The following is an 11,160-nucleotide window of genomic DNA, read 5'->3' as shown; positions in this document are numbered from 1 at the left end:
GATGGAATTTGAAGAACAAGCTTTATACTATAAAATTGACCTCTCAACATTAAAAGGGAAGGAAAAGAGAGTGATACTGAGCATTCATCTCATACACTTGAGCTGAAATATTTTCCTTCAATTTGTGCTTCATTTAAAATTTCACTGTTATGGCTATCTAATGTCATCTTTCTGTAATTGAGAAAAAAAAAAAGGCTTATTATGGTGAGTAAAAAAAAATGAAAAAGCCATGAAAGAAAAGGTAAGAGAGATGCAAAAAAAAGTCAAAAATTTTTTTGTGTATTTTGGTTTTGTTGAAGTATGATTAGTTCTCCTGGCTAAATTGGGATAGCACAGTTGGATTCCCCTTGCCAAGTTGGGACAGCACTTGATGGTGACTAGGCTTGGTTTGAAGCCTAATAGTAGATACTAGATGAATTAGGTTGTAATTAATTAGTATTGGTGTATATAATCTGATTGATTATAATGAAAATTCCACTACGATTGTGATAGAGACTAGATGGTGGTTTCATGACACTAATAAACCGAACCAGAATATATGCTTGTCTCATTCTCTTCATCCCTTCTCTGCTCGGTTCTGATTTTAGAGACAAAAAGTAAAAAATCTCATGCATAATCACCTTCTATGAAAATGGAGCAACAACTTAAAGTTTTAAGCTAATTTGATTCAACCCTCCCCTTCTCAAGTTCTAGTATAACACCCTTACTTTCAACACCTCATGATCGTACTAAAAACTTAGGCGTTATTTATCTCTAATATATTAATTTAATATTATAATTATCTAATATTAAGCCTTCGTGAATATAAACCAAATTCTTAGTTACGAAATCGAAAAGTCTTTACTTTAATTCACATAATCACATATTCACATAAAAATAAATACATAAACTTAGTCAAAACTTCTTAAATACAAATACTGCCCTTCTAAAATCTCAAAACAACAATTGACAAGGGGTAAAGTCTCAATTAACCCAACAAACAGAAAGTACAACATATACATAAAATTTGTAAATCAGTCGCGGTTTCGCGCCAAAGCTTCATGAACCTACCACTTAAAAAGAAATTCTTTAGGGGGTGAGAACATCATCCTCGAGAGGATTCTCAGTAGAAAGTTTAAGAATTGTTACAAGAAGATAAGTATAAAGAGAAGAATTGATATCAAGGCCGTGGTTATCGTTCGTCCTATAAATCTTTTAAAAAACCAACTGTTAATCATCCAAAAACCCTTTTTCAAAGCCAATATTTAAATATTCAGAAAATCAAAATCTTTCTTTTCTTATAAGAAAATCTTAATAAGTTTCTTAGATTATATGAATAACGAACCTGTTCCAAGCATAGCCATTAATTATAATGTTGCAACTCTGAACATCGGACGCCAAACCTTCTCTAATCATCCTGTAAAACAACTTTTCTGCCTCATTTACTTCCTTAATTAAAAAGTAACCATCAATTAATACACTATAAATCACAATATTAGGCATATAGCCTTATTTCAACATCATACTAAGTACTTTTTGAACTTCTCCAACTCTTCTTCTTTTACACAAAGCATTGATTAATATACTTAACGTATATTCATTTAGCTTGATGTTGTCTTTCTTCATTTTTTTCAACAATTTAACAGCTGCTTCTAATTGATTAACACTACAGTATCCATGAATCAAAAAGGAATAAATGAACATATTGGAAAAAATTTTCCGTATAGTCATTTTTGAAATCAAATCTTTGGCCTTCTCTACAAGCCAAATTTTGCATCATGCATCAACAACGGTGTCGTAGATTATTAAGTTGGGTTTAGTTGGTTTCTTCTCTGGTATTTGCAGCACTTCAATGGCTTCTTCTATCCGATCTTCTTCACAAATCCCCTTGATTAACGTCCCAAGAGTGACTTCGTTAAGATAAAATCCTATGGCATCTATATCGTGAAGCTTCACGGTAGATGCCATGGGATTTAAGCTTAACGAAGTCACTCTTGGAACATTAATCAACGGTAGAAGAAACCATTGAAGTGCTGCAAATACCAAAGAAAAAACCAACTAAGCCCAACTTAATAATCTACACCGTTATTGATGCATTATACAAAACTAAACTTGTAGAGAAAGCTCAAGATTTGATTTTAAGAATAACTGCACGGAAAATTTCTCCCAATGTGTTCATTTATTCTTCCTTGATTCACGGATACTGTGGTGTTAATCAATTAGAAACAGCTGTTAAATTGTTGAGAAAAATGATAAAAAACAGCATCAAGCCAAATGAATATACGTTAAGTATATTAATCAATGCTTTGTGTAAAAGAAAAGAACTGAAGAAGCTCAAAAAATACTTAGTGTGATGTTGAAACATGACTACATGCCTAATGTTGTGGTTTATAGTGTATTAATTGATGGTTACTTTCTAATTAAGGAAGTAAATCTGAAAAAGTTATTTGACAGGATGATGAGAAAAGATTTTGCGCGCTAGACCTAGGTCAGCAGCAAGTTATAATGGATAATATATCCATCCTAAATGTCCTCAACCTTGACCATCTTTGAGCAAGGACATATAGTATTTTGGAGAGCCTTCTCAAATTTTGCATCAATGTTCCTCTTCTGATCGATGACAACAATCCTGGACATACCAACCTTTTTTGAATCATTCAAAAGTTGAGACAGCAGATCCTAAACAAATACCAATAAAGAAGACAACAACAACCAATTAAAAATCACACATATAATATATAAAAACAAAGACGAGCACCAATGCTAACACGATCAAGTCTGCTTTATAGACCAAAGATGGAGCAGAAATAAAGTTTTGAATTCAAAAATTTGATCAATGTGGAGAAAAAACAAACAAATTTGTTCAGAGAAGATAGAAAAAGGACCAATACTTGAAGTTTATTTTGGAAAAAAAAAAGGAATGATCATAGAAGCAAATCCACATCTAGCCACATCTAGCAAGAGCGCAAGAGCACATAAATTATACCGACAACCACCAACAAATCTAATTGCACAATTCCCATATGTCTCTCAGACATCAAATCAGCCATCAGAACAACTTTTTGCTTCTAGAACAAGACAAGTCCCATATGTCTATCAAGCATCAAATCAGCCATGAAAAAAATTTTCTTACTTCTAAAACAAGAAAAGTGAAGCACAACATGAAGAGAATAAACGAAGACATTCTGCTAGTGCATCTAGAACAACTTTACATAACCTAATAAATAACATACATGCTTGAAATGACATGAACATAATCCTCTCTCACACCAAAGACCGTAACTATAATAAGATTCAACAAAGACTGTACCTAACCAATCACATCAACTACACAATTTCCAAGGTTCCTTTCCATCAAAATGAACTTGTATCTATAGAAAAAAACTAACTACCCTAACTTCCTACACTATAGTTGACAACTCTACATAAGTAGTTTTGAATTTATTCAAATACACCAAAAGAAAAGAACCCCCAATACACCAATCAAACATTTCTGAGCACTAATTAAAAAGCCTAACAAAGGAGACACAAGAAACAACCTACTATCTACATCAACAAAAATCAAGAAATCACCAAACAATCAACAATGAAGAAATAAAGAATAAGGAATAAAGAAATAAACAGATACAGAAGTAGACAATAAAAAAATGTGGGCATTGAATAAGTGAATAAACATTTACCCTAAGAATGACTTCATCCTAAATTTCACAGCAATCGACACTACAAAATTCAAAGGCTATTCATTAAGCCATAGCTGATGACATAACAGGTATGATATTCTCATTCTCATTCAAGAGAAAAGTACACTACTCATATATACCTATCTCAATTCATGTGATATATTAGCATTTTTAAATAAATGAAATGACCTTTACCACATTATCCGTTTTAGCTCTTTCACTTAAAGAAAAAGAAATTCCCTTCCAAGCCACAAAACTTATCCAACTGTATTTAATCTCTAATAGTAATAACAGAGATTGATACATTGATATCCACGCGAGAGAAGACCATTTGACAGAAAACTAACAGAATCCTCTTAATTCTTGATATAAAGCCATGCAACAATGACTAATACCACTGATAAACAATCCAACAAATTCCTAATCTTCGTTTAAAAGCAAAACACAGGCTACAATTATAATTAACCAGAATGAAACTCCATCTTTTACACATACAATAACCACAACAAATTAGATTCAATTGACAGAGAAAATAATTAAAAATGCATTTAACACAGTTCTTAAAATTATAAGGAAAAAGGAATGTATCAGCAAAAACAATTTTTTTTCCATGTAATTATAACTTATACTAATAATGATAATTATTTATTAAACAAGTATTGTAAAGATTTCTTTATACAAAAAAAAAAAAAGAAAAAGAAAAGGAGAGCTGAAAAGCAAAATCAAATCAACTCTATCAGCTTTGTTAGCTATTTTCTGTCAATTTTTTGTAAAGAAAATATAAAGCTTGAGAGACATTGATTTTGAATAAAAGCAAAAGATCATAAAAGGAAATTAATGATAGAATTAAACGCAATATACCCTGTTCCTCAACTTCCAGCCAAATCAGTCCCCGAATTTGCCATTCCCCTGTTCTTCACAGACCAATAGAACTCCTCACAAAACTCATGAAAAGTTGGTGTTGGAATTGAAAATTTCTTTACCGAAGAATAATCCTTCAGGAACATCTGAATCGCATCGAAGTAGGTGCGGCATTGGTGGCTATGGCAAATCGGGAACAATGCACTAGCGGGTATTGAAGGCGGACGGCGTGAAAGAGCGCAGCGGCGACAAATGCGAGGAGAAGCATCGCCGTGGAAGGAGAAGGTGTTGCCTGTTGGGCTTGAAGGGGAATTGTTGGGGATAAAGGACCTCTAACGAAAAAGGTTTAAATAAAAAATACAAATACAAATTCAAATATTACAAAATGGAAAGAAGAAGAAGAGAAATGCGTATCGTTGTTGATTGGAGAAGAATCGGAAGTGGCTTTGCTTACGGCGGCGAGAGAGGAAGAGAAGTTACGGCAAGGGAGAAAGGAAAGTGAGCTGGGACAGAGAGGAGATCGAAGACAGAGGCTTGACACGCGCACGCGAGAGAGAGGGGGGCTCGACGACGAGGACAGAGACACAACTTCAGGGTGGCCGACGACGATGAGGACAGAGGCGGCGACGCCAACAGCAGCTCCAAGTAGACCTGGCGACGCGAGGAGAAGGGATCCAGGAGAAGAGGATCGCCGACGCCGGGTCTGGACGCTGGCTGAGGAGAAGACTTCGTCGGCGACGGCGGCGCTGGGCACTGGGCGCTGGCTGCTGCTGTTGGCTGGGAGAGAGAAAGGCTGCTGGGGTTCCGTGGAGCTGAGAGAGAGAGAGAGAGAGGGGCTAGGGTTCCATCTTCCATGGTCTTAGTGTGCGTGAGAGAGCGCGCGAGAGAAAAGGGGGGCAGGCCGGGCGGGTTTAGTGGGTGGGCTGGGTAATGGGGTGTTTTTATTTGGACATTTTTAAAAAACCGGAAGTTATAAAAACCCGGCCCATTTGGCCGGTTCATTAGTTAACCACGAATTTGACCGACTTTTTTACTGATTTTTCGCAGATTAGTTTTTGGAGTCAACCGAATCAGCCAGATGACTAATTCTCGATTAACCCGATTGAACTAGCCAATCTGATTTGGTTTTTAGAACAATAATAATAAATATATTTCATCTTTATTTAAATATTTATTACTAATATTCTATGTCAACAAAAGTGTCTTTAAAGGATGTGTTTTCAATATTGAAAGCATCTTTTTCTTTAGCATCTTTCACATGGAACTCGCTTATTCCATCAGCACCTTTTACACGGAAAGTGTCATTTTGTTTAGCGATAAATGTGCCATCTGGTTCAACGCATCCTAGTTAGAAGCATAAAAAAATAGTGAAAAATACTATGGTGCTTATGGAAGATTCTTTCAGTAGGTGAAGAAAAATGCTGGTAAAATGTGAAAACGATGCATGTGAGATCTTGGAAACTATAAGGAAACAAATTCTGTCCAAACTCCAAAAGCAAAGGCTACAAGAGTTGTAGGGTAATAAAATTAGATTAATTCTCAAAACATAATTGTAATTATGTTATTGGGCCTTGTTAGTATGAAGTTGCGGCCCTCTTTTAGAAGTGTGTCAATGATATAGGCAGGGGCGAAGCTCGAACCCCTTTTAGGAGGGGGCTAACATGCAAAATATAATTAAATAGAGAACAAAAAATAAAATTGGGGAGGGGCCAAATTATAAATTTAGAGAACTTTATAAATAAAATTTATTTATTTGGGAGGGGTCATTGCCCCTTCATATATACTAAGCTTCGCCCTTGGATATAGGTTTTAGGCCTCGAAAGAAACAGAAAATTCAAAAATAATAAGAGTAATCATTGCATGGGTTGAAACGGGCATTACTTATAATAATAGCATTGGATATTATATTAGGAGTAGTAATGAGTTTCTATTTCTCTTTCACTATGGAGTCTAGAGGCGACAAAGGAAAAAAAAAAGAACACCCAATTTTCGATGGAGTCTTAGGGTTGAGACATTTAGAGATTCTTTCTAGAAGGTGGAACTTGCAGCGACCACAGTAGGCGCGTTGCATACTCAAATTTTTCGGTTACTAATATTTTAAACAAATTTTAATCATACTCAAATTTCAACAAATTTTAATCAACAATTTATAATTTGGTTATTACTGAATAAGTATATAAAATTCTAATTTTTTTTATAAAAAAACATTTTTTATTTTATTTTTATATTAAAATAAATATTTTTTTACTAACTAACTCATTAGTTTATATTTATTATATTATTATATACTATATATATTTATTAAAAAATAATATTAATAAATATTATATAATCATAAAAAAATTATATTGTTATTAATAAAAATATTTGATCTTTTCTATTTATACATATTTAATTACATTTATATTAATAATCATGACTAATAAAAAAATACTTAATTTAAATATAAGTGAGTATAAAATTAAAATAATATTTAAAAAGAATTATTATACGTTTTTACTATATAATTAAACATTAGCATTTAAAATAATAAGGAACGATATAGTTTATTAGTGACGACGAGAGCATTTAGGCACAAAGAAGTCTTACGTTTGAACCACAAGTTAATGAATCTTAGAATTCTATCTTCAACAGTTCGCTTAAACCAGTTTTTACTAATTTTGAACGATTTTCAATTTTGATTGGATATTATTCTTAACCGAATGAAAAATTGAACCGCATCGATTAGGAATCCACTTCATTAATTTTTCGGTCGAACCAATTCTTACCGTTAACATTGCATAGAGATCAGGTGATGTATAGTGACTAAACAAAAAACAACGGTACATAATATAAAACAATTATGCTATTTTAAATAAGTTAATAAAAAGACTAAAAATAAATTTTTATTCAAATTTCCGTTTTAAATTTACATCTCATGGAGTTTTAAATTTTCAGACTACCGTAACAGCTACCTAATTTCTCCTCTATTCCTCATACAAAACGTATTCACTACCCTAGGCCGTAATGTCCCAGTTGCATCGGTTAACAAACTCAACTTAACTTCTTACTTCACACTATGTAGGCCTTATTTTTTGTTTGCAGTTATTTTTTCCATGTTCAGGCCTAGGTCTAGTCTTCTTAACAAGATTTCTCAACAATTTCATTCATATCTTTCCTTCATGCAAAACAGACAAAAAAAATTTATCTAGTCCAACCTCCTTTCCATGGCCCAGTTATTTATATTGGTGTCCAGGTCCATATTGCTATAAATAAACATTACAATTACTTTGTTAACATAAATTGATTAGTATTAGTTAATGGAATGTTTTAACCAAACGTACGTCACATCTCTTCTAAAGCGTGGGACCTCAGTCAGAACGCTCCAAATATATGCTCTAGCTATCGGGCAGCGGCTCACTCATCAACGGCGCATTCTAGCGTGACACGTTTTATCAACATATGCAGAGAAATTTATGTCTCAGCACCAGAGAATTTTCCAAAAACAGTTGCCACTCTGAAAAAAGAGTGATAACTGGATAATATGTTTTAAAAGGGCGGTAATTTAATAAATAATTTGTGAAACATTGATATAAAGATAAAAAAAAAAAAAAAAAACCAAGAATGTTAGAATAATAATTTGCAGCCACAATATTCTTATCTACCTATGGATGAGCCAAATGTTTAAGAATAATTTGGCTATAGTAGGAATCACTCGGACCTAGACATGAAGAGCAAAAATAGAAAAGAAGAGAAAACATTTTGATGTCTAAGATAAATTTATTTGTCTATCTATCTATTTTTATTATATAAAAAATTGATATTAAGTTATGAGATAATCTTATACCATATAATTATTCTCTATTGTGTCATGTTAACTATTTTAAACATGTAGCAATCACTAAGAAAGTTCCCTTGCTATTAGACCATATCACTTATTTAAATAGGTGGTGTTCCTGCGTGAATAAAGATCTCCGAGGTATAGCTCATTCCGCTGTTACTTCGAACTTGCTTTCCTTAGAGTGAGAGGGAGGAACGTCGTCTTCTTACTAGGGCGGCAGCGTTGGACACCTAAAAGGGACTTCAACACTCAAGTAAGTAAGAGAGTGAGAGTACTCAGAGTAAAAATGGGATGGATTGCATACCTATGACTTAGTTGGTCACCATTATATATTGAATTTCTCTATGGCAGTTATTCGTATCTTTATTACTGGTTTGACGGAGTCTTTTGATGATGCTCCGATTTTTAGGATTTCAGAGGTTTTAGTTGGAGATATTTTCGGCGAGGTTATCTCCTTTAGTGGAATCCAGTTCCGAAGTTGTTGTGGTGGGCCAGTGTTTAGGTAACGGATCATAGCCCCCAAGCTTGACCTGTTTTGCAAAACCGAGCTATAACAGGTCGAGCTTTTGTATAGCTCAGAATCGGATATTGTGGAAGCCCCCAAGGTCGACTTATTCATTGCGAAATTTTAAAAAAGTAGGGGAAGCTTGGGTTTTGACGGCAACTTACATGTAAGTGTTTTGAATAGAGAAAAGATATTGGAAAAGACAGGTGCATTTAATGCACATTGTGTATGAAAACAGTGATGAATATTGACCATTGATTTGTGATGTATCTTTTTTCATCGACGGCTAGGGATTGTTGTGGTTTTTAACTTGCTTTCTGAAGGTATGGGTAGTGGGCTAGTGGGTCATTTTGTTGGACTCTTGATTATCCGTTTTGGGTCTTGCATTTTCTGTGTATTTGGTGAAGATGAGCAGGAAAGGTTAGTGACTCTCGCTTAGTTTCTTTTCATCTTACTGCTTTTATTGCATTTTTGGAATGGAGAAAGGGAAAAAGGTTGTGATAGAAAAGAATGTTAGGGGTCGGGGTAAAAAGAAAGTTGCTGATGAAAAGGATAAAATTGTGGAGGAAGTGTGGGTCTGGGATCCTAATGATCCCTTTGCATGGGTAGCTGATTCGGTGAGAAAATGGTCTTTTGTGTTTGATGATGAGTAGAGTGTGTCTTAGTTAGGTTTAACGTCTTCGTGGGTTAGGGAGGGTAATGGTATTAGTCTTAGGATTTTGGCGTGTAGTGCTACTGATCGCGTATATCATCGTGGTGAAGATTTTGAATATTTCTTCGTGTATAGTTGAGTTTTTGTAGACCTTGGTGTTAGATTTTCCTTTTCTAAGTTTGAACATGGAGTATTGATGCAGCTTAAATGTGCGCCCTCTCAATTGCACCCAAATTTATGGGCCTTTGTTAGGACGTTTGAGGTGTTAATGGAATATCTTGAGACCGAACCATCACTGAAGGTGTTCTTTGCTCTATTTCAGTGTAAAAAGGGGGGATGGTTAAACTTGGTGAGTGCTCTTGGTTGGGCTATCTTTAGTTTGTATAAGTCATCTTATAAAGAATTTAAATCGATGTTTCTGAAAGTTAGTGCTATTGAGGATGAATTTCCCTGGTACGTTGATGAATGCTTGCTGGAAAAGTTTCCATTATTTCGGTGTCCGAGACCTAGGCAAGTATTAGGGATGGAGGAGATGGAATACCGAAATGAAATGATGGTGGAATTTTTTGTTAATAACATTTCCTCTTCTGACTTGTTATTTGTTATGGAACTTCCTGAATGGGATTCTAAAAAAGATGCTGTGTTAGAGTACATAGGTAAACTTTTTGATTGTATTTGGTTGTTTTGTTTTGTAAATTTTGACTTTTTTTATTATCCTTTTGTGTATTTGCAGTTGAAAAGGCTCCGAAAGTGACTTATAGCAGCTTGAGGGCATACTTTCGGACGAAGAATGTGGATAAAGAAGGATCTAGTAGTCATGTGAAGGCTGAGAAAGGAGCTGAAGTTAATCAACCCTCCCCTACTAAGAAAGTAAGCTATAAGCAAAAAAGGGGAGATGGTAAGAAAGAAAAGGTGGTGAATTTGGCCAACGATAAACTTGGCGGGAAGGAGGTCGACTTGGATCAGGTAAAGAAGTTTAGTGAAAATCAAAAGGCGCTGCACGATTATAAGGGGGATAAGGACCTCACTTCACTATGGAGCGAGCACTTCCCGCTGTCGATGCTTGCTGATGAATATTGTCAAAGTCCCGCCGATATCAAACTTGTTCAAGATGTTGGTGATATTGGCGTTTGTCAATATCTTCAGGTATGATATTTTGGTTTGTATTTCCTTAGCTTTGTTAGTTTGTGCTGGTTTGATTGAGTTGTTGTTGTTTCAAGTGATGAGAGCTCGGCTAATGTCTATCGGTCAAACTCAAGAGTTGAAACATGCTAGGAACTTGTTTGACAAAGCTGCTGTGGATCAGATGATGCAGGATAACTTGGATAAAGGGAACAAACTCCGCACTGCTTTGTATTTGGTGGACTCCTTACAAGAGAAGCTAACTGCTGCCGAGAATGCCAGAAAGAGGTTTGAGGAAGAAAAAACTACTTTGGAGGCTAGGTTGGTATTGCTTGTCGCCGAGAAGAAACAACTCGAGACTGATAAAGAAGACCACAGCCTCGAGATGTTCGCTACTGGATTTGATAGGGCTGTTGAGCAAGCAAAACTTCTAGCGCCTGCTGCTGATTTATGTGCAATGGATTTGTGTAAAGTTGTTGTTGGTAGGGATGGTAAAACTCCCCGAGACGTGGGGATCCCTGCGGGGACGGCCCCGAATGCG

General features: G+C 35.0%; 1 long non-coding RNA gene across 2 annotated transcripts; it reads right to left on the bottom strand.

Annotated features, from left to right (window-relative positions):
- Positions 1-814: 814 nt before the first annotated feature.
- LOC114925163 (uncharacterized) lies at positions 815-5,418 on the bottom strand. Of its 2 annotated transcripts, XR_011870502.1 has the most exons (3): positions 4,521-5,418; positions 1,325-2,658; positions 815-1,052 (listed from the first exon to the last, which is right to left on the bottom strand). It is a non-coding gene; the product is annotated as an uncharacterized lncRNA (long non-coding RNA). The 2 variants fall into 2 exon arrangements; XR_011870501.1 differs by having other exon boundaries at positions 815-2,658.
- Positions 5,419-11,160: the final 5,742 nt, after the last annotated feature.

This window comes from Arachis hypogaea, chromosome 14, assembly GCF_003086295.3.
Source record: "Arachis hypogaea cultivar Tifrunner chromosome 14, arahy.Tifrunner.gnm2.J5K5, whole genome shotgun sequence".
Lineage (NCBI taxonomy): Eukaryota > Viridiplantae > Streptophyta > Magnoliopsida > Fabales > Fabaceae > Arachis > Arachis hypogaea.
This window is presented reverse-complemented; position numbering and strand designations above follow the sequence as displayed.